Here is a 17,661-nt window from a genome sequence, read left to right as displayed (position 1 = left end):
GCAACTTGCAACCTATTTTCAGGAAGAAAGTCTTTAGGTTTCTAAGGCCAGCTGACAAAAAAATTTAAATCATAATGTAAGTGAAACAAAATATGAAATTCACATTTATACAACCCTTTAAAATTTGCAAAATACGTTCTTTTGATCACAACAACCCCACAAAGTAAGCTGTGTATTCCTACCCCAATGGTACCAATGAGGAAACTGAGGGACCAATTAGTTAAGTATCTAGAAAGTTAAGATCTAGAAAGTAACATAGGATTTGAACTAAGGCGTCCTGAATCAAAATCTTGTGCTTTTTCAACTACATCATACTTTTTTCTTTTTAGAGAGAAATGCATTTTTTTTTTAAATAGAGAAATGCATTGACATTCCAACTGAGGCCAGGAACACATTTTCTCTATCCTTAAGGACAGAGGAATGGAGGCAGCTAGGTGGCTCAGCAGAAAGGGCACTGGGCCTGGAGTCAGGAAGAACTGAGTTCAAATATAGCCTCAGAAACTTACTAGCTGTACAACCCTGAGAGAGTCACTTAACCAATTTGCCTTAATCCACTGGAAGGAAAATGGCAAACCACTCTAAGTATTTTCCCCAAGAAAATCCCACAGCCAGTATTAGCACAACATGGTCCTCGGTTCATGAAGAATAAGATGTGACTCAACAACAACAATAAAAATATGGCACATAGGGACTCTCTAAATTCCAAGACACTAGGATGGGTCCTACAGCCTGGGGCACGGGTTTTAACAGCATAAGGACTTCAGGATGGTAACTGAAGGTTGGAAGAGGTCTGATTATTCAGGGAACAGATGAGATAAGGAGAAATATGCAATACAGGATTAGAATTACCTGACAAATATAAATCTTTTGAAATAATTCTTACGCCTGAGATTGGTTCTCCTTTAACCTTCATGCCCTTTCTCTTCTTTCCTATGTTCTAGGAATGGGCCTGTTTCTCTTCCTATTGCTTCAGATCCAGGCTTTGTTTGCTTTCTATTTTAACCCACTGCTTTGTCCTACTTTTGCCTCCTGTCAAATTTTAGAACCAAAAATCTTATGCTTTTTCACCAATCCATCCCTGAAGCACTCACTCATTTTCAAGTTATATATTAAAGTGTATGTATGTTTCTTTTTTTTTAAAGCAATGGGAAAGTGAGGGAGATAAGCCTTCTTATATATAGTAGTTTTATGTCTAATTCTACTTTTGTTTTCATCAGAGGATAAAATGGCTGAAACTATTCTCACAGAGATGAGAAATAGCCATATAGGCTCATTTTTTCCCCTTAGTCACCTTTTTCTGCAATAAAAGCATCATCTGTTCTATATTTTTTGAATCTTTCCAACTTTGAAATATCTTCAAAATATCTTCAAAATGTATATCCAAGTGCCCTCAGAACTGTATTCAGGATGAATTTCTTCTCTTTGCATTTTGACCAAATTAGTATCTTCCAGATTTCATTCAATTCAATATTTATTTAAATACCTGGTGCAGCCAAGATCGGGGAGTAGAGGCAGTACTTCAGCCTAACATTCCCCTTCAAACAATTTTAAACACTACTTCAATTCAAATTCCTGAGTGGCACAGCCAACAAAAGGTCAAGGTGAGAAATTTCTCCAGCCCAAGACAACTTAGGAGGTTGGAAGGAGAAGTCTGTGACACTATGGTCTGGACTGGAAAAATAAGCCATCAACAATGACCACAAACCCAAAAACCCTGACTATGAAAAGCTAGTTTGGTGACAGGGAAGATCAAGGTACAAACCTGATGAAACAGCTACAAGCAAAATATCAAAGAAAAATGCTAATTGGATGCAAGCCCAAAAATAATTCCTGGAAAAACTAAAGAAAAAAAGATTTGAAAAATCAAGTGACAGTGGTAGAGGAAAATTGGGAAAAGACATGACAGCAATGCAAGAAAATCATGAAAAGATAATTAACAGCTGGGCATAAAAAAGTCACAAAAAAACTTAAGAAAACGACACCTTAAAAAACAGAAATGGACAAATGGTAAAAGAGGTACAAAACAGCATAAAAGAACTCCTTAATAAAGCAGGTGCATAACCCTCACTAACAAAAATAACTCCATAAAAAGCAGAATTGGCCAAATAGAAAAAGAGGTACAAAAGCTCACTGAAGAAAATATATATATTTCTTTTTAATTACAAAAGGGCAAACTGAAGTTAATGACTCCATGAGCCATCAAGAACAATAAAACAGGGGCAGCTAGGTGGTACAGTGGATAGAGCATTGGCCCTGGAATCAGGAGGATCTGAGTTCAAATCTGGCCTCAGACACATAACACTTACTAGCTGTGTGACTCTGGGCAAGTCACTTAACTCCAATTACCTCACTGCCCCTTCTAAAAAACCCAATAAAACAAAGTCGAAAAAGAAAGAAAGAAAGAAAGAAAGAAAGAAAGAAAGAAAGAAAGAAAGAAAGAAAGAAAGAAAGAAAGAGAAAGAAAAAATGTGAGATCTGATCACAAAAATAACAGACCTGGAAAACAGATTGAAGAGAGAAAATTTAAGAAACTCACAATCAAATGCAGAAAAGCAGAAATATTAAATGTATGTATCTCAGATTATAATGAAATAAAAATTACATTCAATAAAAGGCCTTGGAAGCATTAACTAAAAACTAATTGGAAACAAAATAATCTAATGCTAAAGAATGAGTGGGACAATGAATACATCATAGAAAAAATCAATAATTTCATTAAAGATAATGATAACAATGAGACAATATACAGAAACTTGTGGAATGCAGCCAAAGCAATACTCAAGGGAAATGTTATGTTTCTAAACTCTTACATCAGCAAAAAAAAAGAAAGAAAAAAAGAGCAAGAGAAAGAGAATATCATACACAGTAACAGCAATATTATAATAATAATGATCAACTGTGAAAGATTTAACTACTATAATCAATACAATGTTCCAAGAGTACTCCAGAGGACTCATAAAAAGAAAATGCCATCTACATTCTGAGACAGAACTGATGAACTCTGAATGAAGATTGAAGCATACTTTTTTTCACTTAGTTTATTGTTCTTGCTTTTTTTTTTCCCAACATGGTTAATGTGGAAGTATTTTTTGCATTACTTCACATGTATAACTGATACTATATTGCTTGCCTTCTCAATGGGTGAGGAAAAGGTGCAGGGGACAGAATTGGGAGCTCAATTTTTTGAAGAATGAATGGTAAAGTATATTTATTTAAAAAAAAATTCATTAAGTATCTGCTATATGAAAGGCACCATGGTAGTCTAAACCGATAAACACGACAAAAATGCCACAATCTTGAACTGCAATGAATTTATAATATAAGGAATGAACAACAGGTACAAAATGAGAGGCAAATTAAAGATAAAAAACAATTTTAGATAAATCTGGCATGAAAGAGACCACTTTCATTTGGGGAGATCGGGTAACTATTCACGGAAGAAGAGCACTTAAGCTGGACCTTAAAGAGGAATCCAACAAAAAGAAATGAAGAAGGGTTCCAGGGAAGAAGGTCCATCTGTATGAATACACAGAAATATGGGAAACAACAGGTTGAATTCAGGAAACAAGAAATAATTCAATTTGGCTGGAATAAATATTACATGAAGTAGAATAAGTCTGATTAGATAAAAAGGGTTAGAATTGTATTATAGAGCTTAAATTCCACACTAAGGCTATATTTTACCCTACAAGCAAATATGAGCTACTAAAGACCTATGAACAGAATAGTAACATAATCATGTATTTTTAAGAATATTTTATTAGCTGTGTGAAGGATTGTAGGAGGAAGAAATTGGAACCAGGGAAACCAATTAAGAGACTATCATAATAGTCCAGAAAAGAGGTGGTGGGGGCCTGAACTTCTGTTATAACATTTTGAACAGAGGCAAAGGCAAGAATGTAAAGCATATTGTGGAAGTGGTACTGCCTAGATTTAACAACTGTGGAGGTAGAAGGAACAAGGGAAAAGGAAAAATTAAAGATTCTCCAAAGTTTACGCTTTAAAAGCTTTGGTTACTTTGGAAGACAGTGGCATCATCAACAGAATTACACAGGCCAAAATTAAGACAGGTTTAGGGGGAGCAAATGATGAGTTCAGTTTTGGACATGTTGACTTTAGGCTATCAGCAGGACACATTGAGAAGCAGACAAATAGCAGGCAGCTACAAATGTGGAACTGAAGTTCAAAAGAGAGATTATGGATGAAGAAAAGATTTGGGAGTCAACAGGATATAGGAAATAGCTGATGCCATAAAAATAGATGAAATAGTAAAGGAAGAGAGATAGAGAAAGAAGAAAGAAGATCTAAGGGGATACCCTTGGAAGACATCCACATTCAGATGGGAAAGGAGAAGAAAAAGGAATAATGGTTTCTATTTTGTTGTTTTTCAGTTGTGTCCAACTCTTCATGGCTCCTTGGGTTTTCTTTGCAAAGACAGTGGAGTGGTTTGCCATTTCCATCTCCAGCTCATTCTACAGATGAGGAAAATGAGGTAAACAGGGTTAAGTGGCTTGCCTAAGGTTACAGAGCTAGTAAGTGTCTGAGGCTGGATTTAAACTCAGGAAGATGAGCCTTCCTGACTTCAGGCCCAGCACTCTATTATGGAGCACCCAGTGCTCCATAGCTGCCCAAGCATTTATATAGTGCTCACTATATGCTAGGTACTACAGTAAGTTCTTTATACATATTATCTCATTTGACCCTCACAACAACCCTGAGGGGCAGGTGTTACTATTATCCCCCTTTTACAGTTTATAAAACTGAGGAATACAGAGGTCAAGTGACTTGTCAAGGGTCCCACAGCTATTAAGTACCTGAGGACAAATTTGAACAGAGGTTTTCCTAATTCCAAGCACAGCACTGCATTCACTTTATCGCATAGCTGTATTAAGGGAGCAGAAGTGAGGGAGGTGTCATATCCATTTTTTCACATAGTACTTCATTCCACTGTCACCATAGATTTATTTAACTCTGCTCATTTTCCTTCCTTTCTAATCTCAACTCTGTAGTTAACCAGTTCAATATAACACCATCCTTTTTAACTTCTAACACTTTTAAATCCCTTGCCCTGTTTCTTCTCATGGCCTGCCAAACTCTAACCATGATTCACTGGAAGAGAAGGAAATAAGCATTTCTAGAGCATGTACTATGTGCCAGGCATTGTGCTAAGCACTTAATCCTTACAACCACCCTAGGAAGCAAGTGCTACTGTTAGCCTTATTTTACAGTTGAGGAAACTGAAGCAGACAGAGGCTAAGGGACTCGTCCAATTTCACACAGCTAGTGTCAGTGTCTACCTTGAAACTCAGGTCTTTTTGACTCCAGGCCTAGAATTCTAACCTCTGCCCCACCTAGGGGCTTGCTACAAAGGTCCACTAGATCAAAACTATTGTCATAATAATACTAAGATTTATTTCTCATTTGATAAATATATAGAGATATAACCATATCAATAAAAATTCAGGGTGTGGGACTTTCTAATGTTCTTTTCTTTTTTTTTTTACTTTCTAATTTTTAAGAATGTAAAGGAGTCCTAAGTGCCAGGCCTAGAGACACTTACTAGCTGTATGACCTGGCCAAGTCACTTAACCCTGTTTGCCTCAGTTTCCTCATCTGTAAAATGAGCTGGAGAAGTGAATGGCAAACCATTCCAGTTATCTTTGCCAAGAAAACCCCAAACAGGGTCATGAAGAGAGGTCATAAAGAGTTGGACACAAGTGAACAACAACTGAACCAACCATTTCAAACTGGATTTCACAAAAGCATCTGAAGCTTAACAGGCTGAAAACAGAAAACATTCTTTCCTCTCCCCACTGCCAAACCCATCCCACTTCTTAACTTCCCTATTTCTTTCAAAGGCACCACTGGTTCAAAAGGCAATAGTAAACAAGGTTTCATCCTATCCAATCACTTGCTAAGTCCCGTTGATTCTACTTTCACCACTTATATCGGTCCCCTCTCCACCACTCACACAAACACTATAATCTATAATTCACACCCTCTTGCCAGGACTTTAATTTGACTTTCTTGCCTCTAATCTCTCCTGACTCTAACATGTCCTCCACAAAGCTGCAACAATATTTACCTAAAATACATGTCTTACCATGTCACTCCCCTACTTAAGAAACTCCAATAGCCCATAATATTTTTGAGATTAAACGCAAACTCTTCTTTGTCACTTAAGCCTTTCACATCTTAGCTTTAACCTACCTTTCCAGCCTTATTGTGTTACTGTTCTCCCATTCCCATCACCAACCAAACTGGTCTTCTTGCAAGCCTTCACATTGAATATTCTATCACCCATTTCTGTGTCACTGAAAAGGCTATTGCTACCCATGACTAGAATGAATCCCCCTCAAATTCTATAGTTTCCTTCAAAACTCAACTAAAGTACCACCTTTGATGGAAGGCCTTTCCTGATTCCCCCCAGCTGCCAGGCTTCCCTTCAAAATGACCATGTGGGCGTGGTTTACGCATGTAGGTGTTTTCCCAGACTGAATATAAGTTTCTTGAGGACAAGCAAGGATTTTTTTCATTTCTGTCATTGTAGCATCAATGACTAGCACAGACCAGATGATTAATAATGCCTGTTGAGAGTTATCTGATTCTCTCTAACACTGGATGATTAATTTTTTTCTCAATTGCTTTTTTTGAGATATTTTTTATACTTTTTTTGGGTTTTTTTTCTATATAATATAAATGATTTTGTACCCTTGAACCCAAGTTATCTTTAGTTCCCAGGTCTTTCTATTTGGCAGTAAAATTGGGTCTTCTCACTGAAAAAGTTTTTGGAATCTTTTGGCCTACTCTTTGCATATGTTAAACTTAAGAAATTGGTGATAAGAGTCAATGCCTTTATTTTCCCTTTATTTCTCATTTTTCAGAGCTATTTTTTGGTTACAAAATAATTTCTCATCTTCAGCTTTTCTTCTAATATGGTATTTGTTTTGACCTATGCTCTGACCAGACGATAATCTGACTATAGGCAGTTGATTCTGTAATGACTGCAATTATCTATAACCAGTTATTTTTTTCTCTGTTAAGGAACCATGGCCAAAAGCATTCATTTTCAGATGATCAAACTGTAGTGATGAGCTTTTGCATATATAGGCAAATTAGTTATTTGAGAATAGTTTGGTAGAACCTGGAAGGCCTGGATTGTATTCTAATGGCACAGGTTTCAAGAACCCAAGCCCTTAAAATGTTTCAGAATAAAATTAGGCTGGGATGGGGTACACTCTAAAGCAATACACAATTCATTGAATGATGCCATTCTTTTTATAGTTACAAGTGCCTATCAGTAAAATAATAGCGTTTTACTTTCACAAATGCAGTCGGTATTTAGACACATCTTGCTTTCTGTATCATACATCCATGCTAAATCATTATTTTTTAAAAATATTGACACTTGAAATTAAGGCAGACTTTGAGATAACAACTTATTATTTTCAACAATGCAAATACAAGTAGAATTCCTATTGTGAATTGTTCATTCTTTACTCATATTTGAATACTAAATTTGGAGATGATTCTAGAAAGGGATTTTATTGGTTCTCTAGTCCAATGATCCTCAAACTTTTTGTCTAGGGTCACTCTAAAAATTATTTAGGATCCCAAAGAGCTTTTGTTTATTTGGGTCCAGAGAAGTGAAATGAATTCCTTCCCGGGGTCCCATTATCGAGAAGCAGAGTAAGGATTTAGCCCACGGTCTCCTGGCTTTGGAGTTACAAGACAATCCTCATTCTGCTGCTGACCTGGGGCAGGTGACTTCATCTTCTCATCTTAAATTTCTCTTAAGATTCCTTACCATTCTATGATTTTGTGACTCCAAACTGAATGCTTGAAAAAGCTACCCACAGCACAGAAAAATCAACTTGTGGAATTAATGTGTCTTCTCCACATTTTAATAATGGATATAGGCCAGTGGCTATTGTGGTACAAAACTGAGGGCAGAATTTATGTTAAAATTATAATCATGAGAGTTAACAATAATAGCTAGTATTTATAAAAGCACTTTTAGGTTTCTAAGGTACTTTACATTTATTATTTCATTTGATTCCCACAACTCTGTGAAGGATGTGCTATTATTATTCCTATTCTACAGATGAAGAAACTGAGTCTGAGAGAGATAAAATGAATTTAAGATAAGCATAAAAAATATCAGAATATATAACTTATGTAAAAGCATGTTTTATATAATGAATGTCAAAGTGTTGTACAGTAGAGAAATTAATTAAATTCAATTAAACAAACAGTATTCAGCAACCAACTTTGTTCAAGAGTTAGGGTATCAGGAGAACTGATTTCTAGTGCTGGTTCTGCCATCTCAAAAAAATTCCTTAAATCTTTCTGAGCTTCAGCTTCTTAATTAGTTAACAGAGGGGGTTAGACTAGATGACCAATAAACTTTTTAAAATAAATTTTCCTTACTTTCCTTTTCTAATCTTTCTGATTCCATTAAGTAGATAATAACATTTTTTAAAAAGCTTTAATGGGCTACCTATAGGTGTGTTAATTATGGTAAGACAGAAGGAGCTAAACTATAAACAAAAATATTAATTCTGACTTATAAAATGTTTTAATGCTTTAAAATTTAAAATATACAACTAACAATTTTTCTTAGTCAAGAATATAATGGGAATAACTAAGATTACACCTAAATTCTCAGAATATTAATAGTTAAATAAATCCATTACAATCTGAACTAGTCTCAAAGTTGATTTTTATGAAATTCATTGCTATCTACACTCTTTTGTCCCAGAAGAAGGACAAGAAGTCTTGTGGGTTTGCTGCACTTCACACATCACAAGAGCACTGACACAAAGAAAACTATGCTTCCTTTCCTTCAATAAGTTTTCAGGACTGCCATCTGATCAAAATTTAAATCCATGCAACTTATTGTTCGACTGCAAAGCTGACATCAATTAAACTAGTGTCTTTCCTATTCAAAAAAAGAAAAAGAAAGAGAAGAAGAAAGAAAGGAAAAAAATAAGAGAAACACAAGCAACTAACATAAACAGGCATTCACAAAAGCAAATCAAATAATAGTGCTTTAAGGCCTGTCCACTTTGATTGCCATCAGCCAACTGCTATAGAAGAGTTCAATAAAACTACAATTTTCTATCGTTAGTGGTGAAAAACCTGTCATCTGATTGTCACCGAGAATATAGTCAACTTTAATAAATATCACTAGATTCTTTAGTTTCATAAATTTCTTTACATAAAACATAAATTATTATACATTTGAAGAAATGCTACAGTGCCTATTAAATACGATATTTTACAGTATATTGGGATAAATAACAAGAGACTTAACTCAAAGCAGGGTTTCCAATTACCAAGGATTATGAACATTTCAAAACCACATTATCTCACATTCAGTAAAGCTGGCTTTCAATTGTGCCATTATCTATCCAGCAATAAAATAACGAAATATTGACTTAAAACAATGGTAATGACAAAAGAATCATTAAGAAATCCTTCATCATAACTTTCACAGCAGGTGGCCTATAAAATGATCAAGAATAATATGCTGGGTTCTGTAGTCACTGAGGTCAGTTTCTGCATACAAATTTTTTCAGCAAGAAAAAGACCTTCAGAAAGTGGGCCATTCATCTGAACCAAGTTCAGAGAATTTCCAGCACTGTGAAAAGATATGTTATGCAAGCACACAGATGTATTCAGTGGGGGTAGACTGAACTAGCTACATGGAGACTACAAAGGAGCCCTCCCATGGCTCATGAATAAGTCGAGGAAATGATCAGAAAAAAAGAGAGAGATGTTTAGACAGATGGCCCACTTAAAATGCCTGGGACAGGGCATAAGCAATTTTAATGAAACTTTAGATCTAACATATGAATTGTTTTCTTATTTCTCTCCCCCTCCCCACCCAATCTCAAAGAAGACAAACACAAATTCAGCAACTGATTGATGAGCCCATTTCAGCATGTTAGGGTGGAAAAGCCACACAATTTAAGTATTATTGATACAATAAGCACATATAAAGAAAAATCCTTCATAGAACCTTCAGCTATCAGAATGAATATAAAAGAATGGAATGGATAGATTAAAGGAATTCAAAACTGAAGTCTACTGCCAAATAAAACAAAAATCTAAGCCTTATTATCTGAGTACTTTCAACACTCCAACATAAAAGTTTATCACTGCAGAAGAAAGATAAAAGCTGTGGTTTCAGAGGATCTCTTTATTGCTTAAAAATAAATTCAATTTTAAAAAACACATGGATGAGGCCTAAAATTCTTGTTGTGTGTAGTTAAAAAGCTGTGGCCATTTATGTATTCATGCTTCTACATGAGAGAGTATATGTATACTCATGTAAGTATATATTTGTAAATACATATGTTTGTGCATGCAAATGTAGAAATGATGTTTTTTCAGACACTATTACTCAATACTCCATAAAATTCTAGATCAGTAAAACATTCAGAAACAGTCACAGAAAATACCCAAGCTCAGTATAACATTACACAGCTCCTCAGACAAAAGCTCTGAACTCAACCTCAAATGTCCCTTTCTAGTATCTATGACACTTTTATTTACACTTGAAAAAAAATGATGCAACAGCTTTGGGTATTAGACTTTGGGTAGTGTCAGTTTTTATAAGTTTCGGGGATGGAGAGTCCAGGGCTCCTAGCTAAGACACTCCATGAACAACCTTATATTTATCTTATGAACAGAACAGTGGCAGCTTTCTCACTATCTGATACACCTCTAGGACCTACCACATGGTAGCATGAGGACCCATAGACAAATACCCTCCTCCCTCTCCCACCCCTCCCTGTATTTTCAGAGTCTAGCTAATAATAAGATAGCACCAAAGTCATATAAACATTAACTATCAGAAACTATAGCTAATAGCAAATATTACAAAAGCAAATAAATCAAAGTGGAAAGAATATGATACTTAACACAATGTCTTTCCCATCTTGGATAAGTAACCAATATTTTCTAAATAAATTAATCACAGGTGACAGAAAATTTAAAAGAGGTTTCATCTGATATGCATTATTTTCTGAACTTATGATCCTTGGGGTTTAGAGCTGGAAGAGTCTTTAGAGATCATCTATTCCAACTTCTAATATTACAGAGGAAGAAACTCAGTTTTCCTAGATGAAAAAGTAAGCACTAAGCTTGAGAATGCATCGCAATGAGCAACAAATAATTAGTGAAAATGAAAATTTTGGTAAATGTATGTTTAAATGTCAATTAGTGAGGACATCCAAGTGTCTCAGCTAATGCACCACCTTCTATAAGAAGCCTCTGCCAATCCTTACTCTCCATGTCTTTTCTCTGAGAATATCCACTCCCAATTTAACTGGTATTTATCTTGTTTGCATGTTGTCTCACTCTGTAAGTCTGTGAGCTTCTTAAGACTACACATTAAAAAAAAGAAAAGAGTAGACATTCCTTGTATTTCTATCGCTTAGCACAGTGGTTAATAAATGTTTGTTGACTGACCATACCAGTACAGGTAATATAAAAAGTTAGGGGGGAAAACATCTAGCCTTTAAGTGATTGAATGCAAAATAATTCACCTAGTCTACTTTATCTAAATAGCCTCACACCTCAGACCACACTCCACCTTCACATCTCATCCACACCCACACCTTAGCCCCTCTCTTTTCATCTCTTGCTCTGGGCACACTAATCAAATAAGCAGCACCATTGTTTCAGGAAAGGGCATGCCAACTGACTGTCCTATGCTCATCTTACCATCCCTGTGACTTCTTCAGGCCACTACTCCAGTACACGTGTTGTCTTCCCTAATAGAATTAGAATGCTCTTATGGGCAAGGACTCTTTTTTTGTTTGTTTGTTTCCCCAGAATGTAACACAGTATCTGTGGGACTATAGGCAAGTCACTTAACCTCTGACTACCTTAGTTTTCTCACTTCCTAAAATAGGAATCAAAATAACCCCTACTTTCCAAAGTTGCTGTGAGAAAGAAATAAGAAAATATCTGTAAAGTACTTTGAAAGTCTTAAAAGTGCTCCCTCCTTATCTCTATCTAGTGGTTTTTCTACATTCCTTCAAGACACAGCCCAAATCCAGAAGCTTTTCTGGTTGCATCACTGCTAATGAGTGCCTTCCCTCTGAGGTTATCTTCCATTTGCTCATTATATATCTTATATGGACGTAGTTTTTTATGTTTTTGCCTTTATTTGTATCCCCAGCACTTTATATATTGTTTGGTTATGTGGAGTAAACTTAATAAATGCTTATTGACTGACTAACTTAACACCTATGAGTCTCAGTTTCATAATTTGCAAAATAAATATAAGAATACTTATACCAACTACCTTAGAAGTTTGTTGTGGAGGATAGAAATATGAGTCAATGTTATTAGACAATGATAACTTATATTATCTATAACTTAAATTCTTAAATAATGTAGAAAAACCACTAGATAGAGATAAGGAGGGAGAAAATTCCAGGCTTGGCAGGACAGACAGTTAATAGGCACAAAATCAGGAGACACATCGTCCTGTGGGATGAACAACTGTGTGGGAATGCCAGTTTTGCAAGAGTGGAGTAAAATCTAAGAAGAGCAGAAAGATAAGAAAGAGCCAGGGTGTGCAGACCTAACTAGGTAGGCAGCTGGGTGGCAGAGTGCATGGAGTACTGGACCCAGAGTCAGAAAAAACTTTGTTCCAATCCTGCCTCAGATATTTACTGGCTGTGTGACCCTGGAGAGGTCACATTAATTTTTTTAGGCTTCATTTATAAAGTAGCAATAATAATAGTACCTAACTCACAAGATTATTGTGAGGACAAAATATATTTTAAAATACTTTGCAAAGCATAAAGCACTATATAAATGCTTATGATGATTATTATAATATCAGCATTTTATATTTGACCTCGGAGGTAAGAGGAAGCCTCTAGAATTTAGTTAGTTGGGGATGACATGGTCATATTTGCATTTTATGAAAATGTCTTTGGTAGCTGAATGGAGGATGGATTAACTGGTATGGGGAAAGACTTAAGGCAGGGAGCGCAACCAGAAATCTTTTATAATAGAGGAGATATCAGATGATGAGAAGCTACAACAAGGTGTTGGCTGTCTGAGTAGAGGGAAGGAGACACAGATGAGAGATATTATGAAGGTAGATATGACAAGACACACACACTGGATATGTGAAGTGAGTATAACAGGAGTGGTGGATGACAGTTGTGAGCCTGGCTTACCAAGAAGGTAGTGTACCCTAGACAGGTAATAGAGAAAGACAGAAGTGTTTGGGGCAAGATTATGAATTCAATTTTGTGCATATTGAGTTTGAGATGCCAATGGGACATCCTTTTCAAGATGTACACAAATCAGTAGATAACATAAGAAGAGAGCTCAGAAGACAGATTATGGCTAGATTTATAAATCTGGGATATATAGAGACGATAACTGAACCCATTGGACTTGATAAGATCACCGAATTAGATCACAGAGAAGAGGGAAAGAAGGATCCAGACAGAGCTTTGAAGAACTCTCATGTTTAGTTAGTACTTGTGATTTGGATGAAGATCTAATGAAGGAACTGAAATAAGTAGAAGTAGAAACAGAAGAAAGCAATGTCATAAAAACCTAGAAAGGAGAGAGTATCTAGTAGGTGATCAACAGTGTTGAATGTGGATTTTGACAATCTGAGTCTAAATGTGTTTGCCTTCAGTTATGAACTGTGAAAGATAATGGGTGGAAGAAGTGATTAAATCTAGAGACTATCCTCATAGTCACAAGGCTCTGGTTTGTCTGTTTCCTATCCCCAACAGGGTTGGGGTTCTATGTCTTTTCCTTTTCTGTTATTATTACAGCGAATGGGGATTGTTCCAAGTCATTAGTATAGCAATAGGGTGAAAGCTCATTTGGTTCCAGAGTTCATTATATAGTTGGTACCTGAGTTGAAAGGAAGATGAATCTGATGTCACATACAGCCTCAAACTGCCTATCTGACTTGCAGAAGTATATATTTATAACATTCCTTTTCTTTTTTTAAAAACAATTTCTAAGCAGTGAGAGTGCATGCAGATATGCCTATTTTTCTTGCATTATGCTTTTCCTTTACACACATAAGTAAAGTTTTCTGAAGCACTCCCTAAAATATGAAATTTCTTTAAACTACTAGCTATGAAAAAAAAAATGGCTACTACAGTTCACATGTCAGCTTCATTATTCAGGAGCACTCCAAATTATAGATGTACAGGTAAGGTTATATTTTTGGCATGTATTATTTTCAAAACAAAACTATTTGAAAGGCTTCTTGACCCAAAACACTGCATGGATTGGCCTTGCCTTAAAGATATAGTAGCTCAATATTGCTGGTAGCCAGAAAAATCAATAGAAAGCTTAGCTGCTATTTTAATCATTTAAAGTAAAACATACAAATATCTTACTCTTCCATGACTGTACAATGGAATGAATGCAAGAATCAATATACATATTGGTGAATATCACTGTGGAAAAATCTTAATTTTGGGACTGGTAACAAAGAACTCTAAAGTTTGTAAGAGAATTTCTTATAAAAACTTATCTAATTTATCAATGCTGTGCTAAATAAAGAAGAATAGGGAAGACATTTATGGCCAGATTATGTTATAAAGCCCATTCATTACTACCAATCCTCACAAGGGCATGGGCAAAAAATAGGTTCACACAATAGTCAAGTCTACTTTGAGATGAATGAAAAGCCTAAAAGATAGAGTTTCTGGGTAATTAATAATCAATTTATTAATTAGCCTAGCTGATAATTAATAAATTGATGGTCAGTGGTTTCTCTTGGTAAGCAAAGACGAAACCATGGAAGTCCTTAATGCTTAAATATTTTTGGAAAAGGAAGTGTCCCTGACAAGTGAAAATCAATCCTGACTGGTGAACATTTTAATGAGGAGATGGACATATTAATGAGAAGGTGGGCTAAATGTCTTCAGATCTCCTGTGGAGTATGTGACTTAATCATGAGACTTGGCCACCTCCAGCAATCAAGACAAAAGAATCCATCTCTACACAGATTACTCTGGTTGATTTTCTCCTTCATAAGCTGGGTTCCCCTGGAGTCCAGTGGAGGAGTACAAAGACATAGGCATATTTCCTAAGGGCAAAAATTCACCTAGATTAGTTTCTGTTTATACTCTAAACAGAAATAAGGTCTTCAAGTTGGGTGGAGTGTCCCAAAATCCCAGAGAAGGTACACAGAGGATTTGGGCAATCTCATCAACAAGCAAAATTATTCAGAGACTACCTGGTCCCCGAATGAGGAAATAAAAAGGGAAAATCTCAATCCTAATTTAATAATTGGTTATTAATATAATAGAAAAAAAGCACTTCTTTCAACTTCAAAACTATTTAAATGGTTATTAAACAGTTGGTGGTTAACCCCACCTATTTGTTTTTTGGCAATAGTGATCAATCAACAAGCATTTATTAAGGCACTACTGTGCTGGTGATAGAAAGGCAAAAAGTCGAGTCTGTCTTAAAAAAGCCTTATTCCAGAACTGTTTTAGATGGAAATTACTGATTGCCCCTGTCGAACCCCAATTTAAAAACAGAGTCTGTTCTAGAAAGAGACAAACGAAATTAGGGTATATGTATACACATTTTAATTTCTCTCAAGCTAGCTAGACATGCATTACATGGGAGTTACAGTCCAGAACTAAGCCCCCCTAAGTCCAGAACTGGCTGGACTGGGATCTAGGGGTATAGGGTTACATGCCCTTCGAAGAGGAGTGCTCCCAAGGGGTGCCAATCAATTCTTATTGGTCAACATAGTGGAAGGTGGGTCATATTAAAATGAGGTCTTGAGTATGTGACTTGGGTCACTTAATCTTGGTCAACAGGGCCTGGTATCACTAGCCATAAGGACAGAGATATCTTGGGATATCTGGGCAGAAGAATCTGTCTCCACCCAAACCTTAGCAGATTAAATAAATTCAGGCCTGGGAGGGAGTTTGACCAAGATAAGATTCAATGCAATCTTATTATCAGTAATGTCCTTCTGAAGAACTTTCCAGAAGGGGGCTGAATGCCTGGGGAGGGGAGGGGGAGCTCTGAGAATCATTTTTCAAACCCCAAAAGGGAACTGCTCAGAAATAAATACTACACTGGGTCAACATGATCTCAATAAGACATTAAAGGGGAAAAAACTTTAATAAAAGAAAGATGTTCTAAGAAAACGTATATTTCTTTTTGGATTAGTTTTCATATTTGTAAAGGGCTATAAGGTCTATTTGCAAGAACATGTTTATATTATCAGCTGCTAATATTAGAAAGACAAGGGACAGAGGGTAGTTGTGTAAGGAATGGAATTGATAAAAAAAATTTTTTTTAATTTGTGGGTATAAACTTCTACAGAACCTAACCTAACTCAAAAAAAGCTTTTTTTTAATTGTGGGGAAAAAAAATTAAGTTGCTTTGACTAAAAGACACTGACTTGTCTCATAAATTTTCTGTGCAAATATTTCCTGAATTCATAAAATCATAAAGCAGAAGATACATTTATATCATTCCTTTTGGAATATATCTAATTTCTCTTATAGATTATAAACTCCCTGAGGGCATGGAGTGTAACCCATTCATTTCCATGACATCTCACAGTTCCCAACACAATGCTTTCATATGAGATACTGAATGAAGAAATGTCAGGTAGACCACAATCCTGAGGTTAAGAAAAAACAAAAACAAGAACAAGAACACTAGCAAAACTACAGCAAAAGATTTCCCCTCTGTAAATAAAGCTATGTAAAGAAATATTTTGCTATCAAGACTATGAAGTATATTATCATGTAATACATAGAAAGAGTTTGAGTCATCTACAAAGAAGATGGCCACTGGCTGCACATAAGCTATACAGATAGATAGCTGACAATACTACGCTAAGCAAAACCAGAAGCTCAAATGAAAAACAACTTACAAACAAGGTAATGAACAGATGTATGTATACCCATAACAGTGTGGATTGGTAGAAATAAAATGGGGAAAGACAATTTAAATAAATATGGACAGCCTATAGTCTTTTCTTTCCTATTGCTGAACAAGAACAACTGAATATATGTACCCAGAAAGAAAAGGACACTTAAAGAACATAGAATGCCATTAGGATATTGTCTTTTACACAATGATACTGATTAGAAAACATGTGATAAAAGTGAAAGATATTAATAAAACAGACATTTAGAAAGAAATAAAATGATGCTTATTTGAAAGAAAGGCATGCCATCAAAGTCTCTTTTGTTCCAATGTTTAAAAATTGTCTTTATACTTATTTTCTCTTTCTAAAATAACAGCTTTGAGGGAGGAAAAAACATGAAGGAAAAATATCTAATGCTAATCATCTGTATGTCATCTCTATAAATTACATGTTATTATTAAATTAGTTATTTTGAATACAGACTAATAAAAATAAGTTTTCTAACAGATCTACATGAAAGCCAAAAATAGACAAATCTGTAAGGAGGATAGGGAGGAATCTATCTGAACTTTGGTATCATTGGCAAGAGTTCATGTGAATTGTTATAGTTAATGGATTCTATACACGGAAATATAATTAAGACACAGGTTGTGCAATTATATTGCAAACATTAGAGATGCCTTCAGAGGAAATATGTTGCCATTATCTAAAAAGAACTGCTTCACACATACCTATTCATTCAGTGTTTT

At 35.4% G+C, this 17,661-nt stretch overlaps 1 protein-coding gene across 3 annotated transcripts in view; it reads right to left on the bottom strand.

Annotated features, from left to right (window-relative positions):
* PCCA (propionyl-CoA carboxylase subunit alpha) overlaps positions 1-17,661 on the bottom strand; it is a 484,900-nt gene that overhangs the window by 162,955 nt on the left and 304,284 nt on the right. The gene's annotated exons all lie outside the window — the stretch shown is intronic.

This window comes from Phascolarctos cinereus, unplaced genomic scaffold (genome assembly GCF_003287225.1).
Source record: "Phascolarctos cinereus isolate Bilbo 61053 unplaced genomic scaffold, phaCin_HiC Scaffold_7;HRSCAF=346, whole genome shotgun sequence".
Taxonomy (NCBI): Eukaryota; Metazoa; Chordata; class Mammalia; order Diprotodontia; family Phascolarctidae; genus Phascolarctos; species Phascolarctos cinereus.
This window is presented reverse-complemented; position numbering and strand designations above follow the sequence as displayed.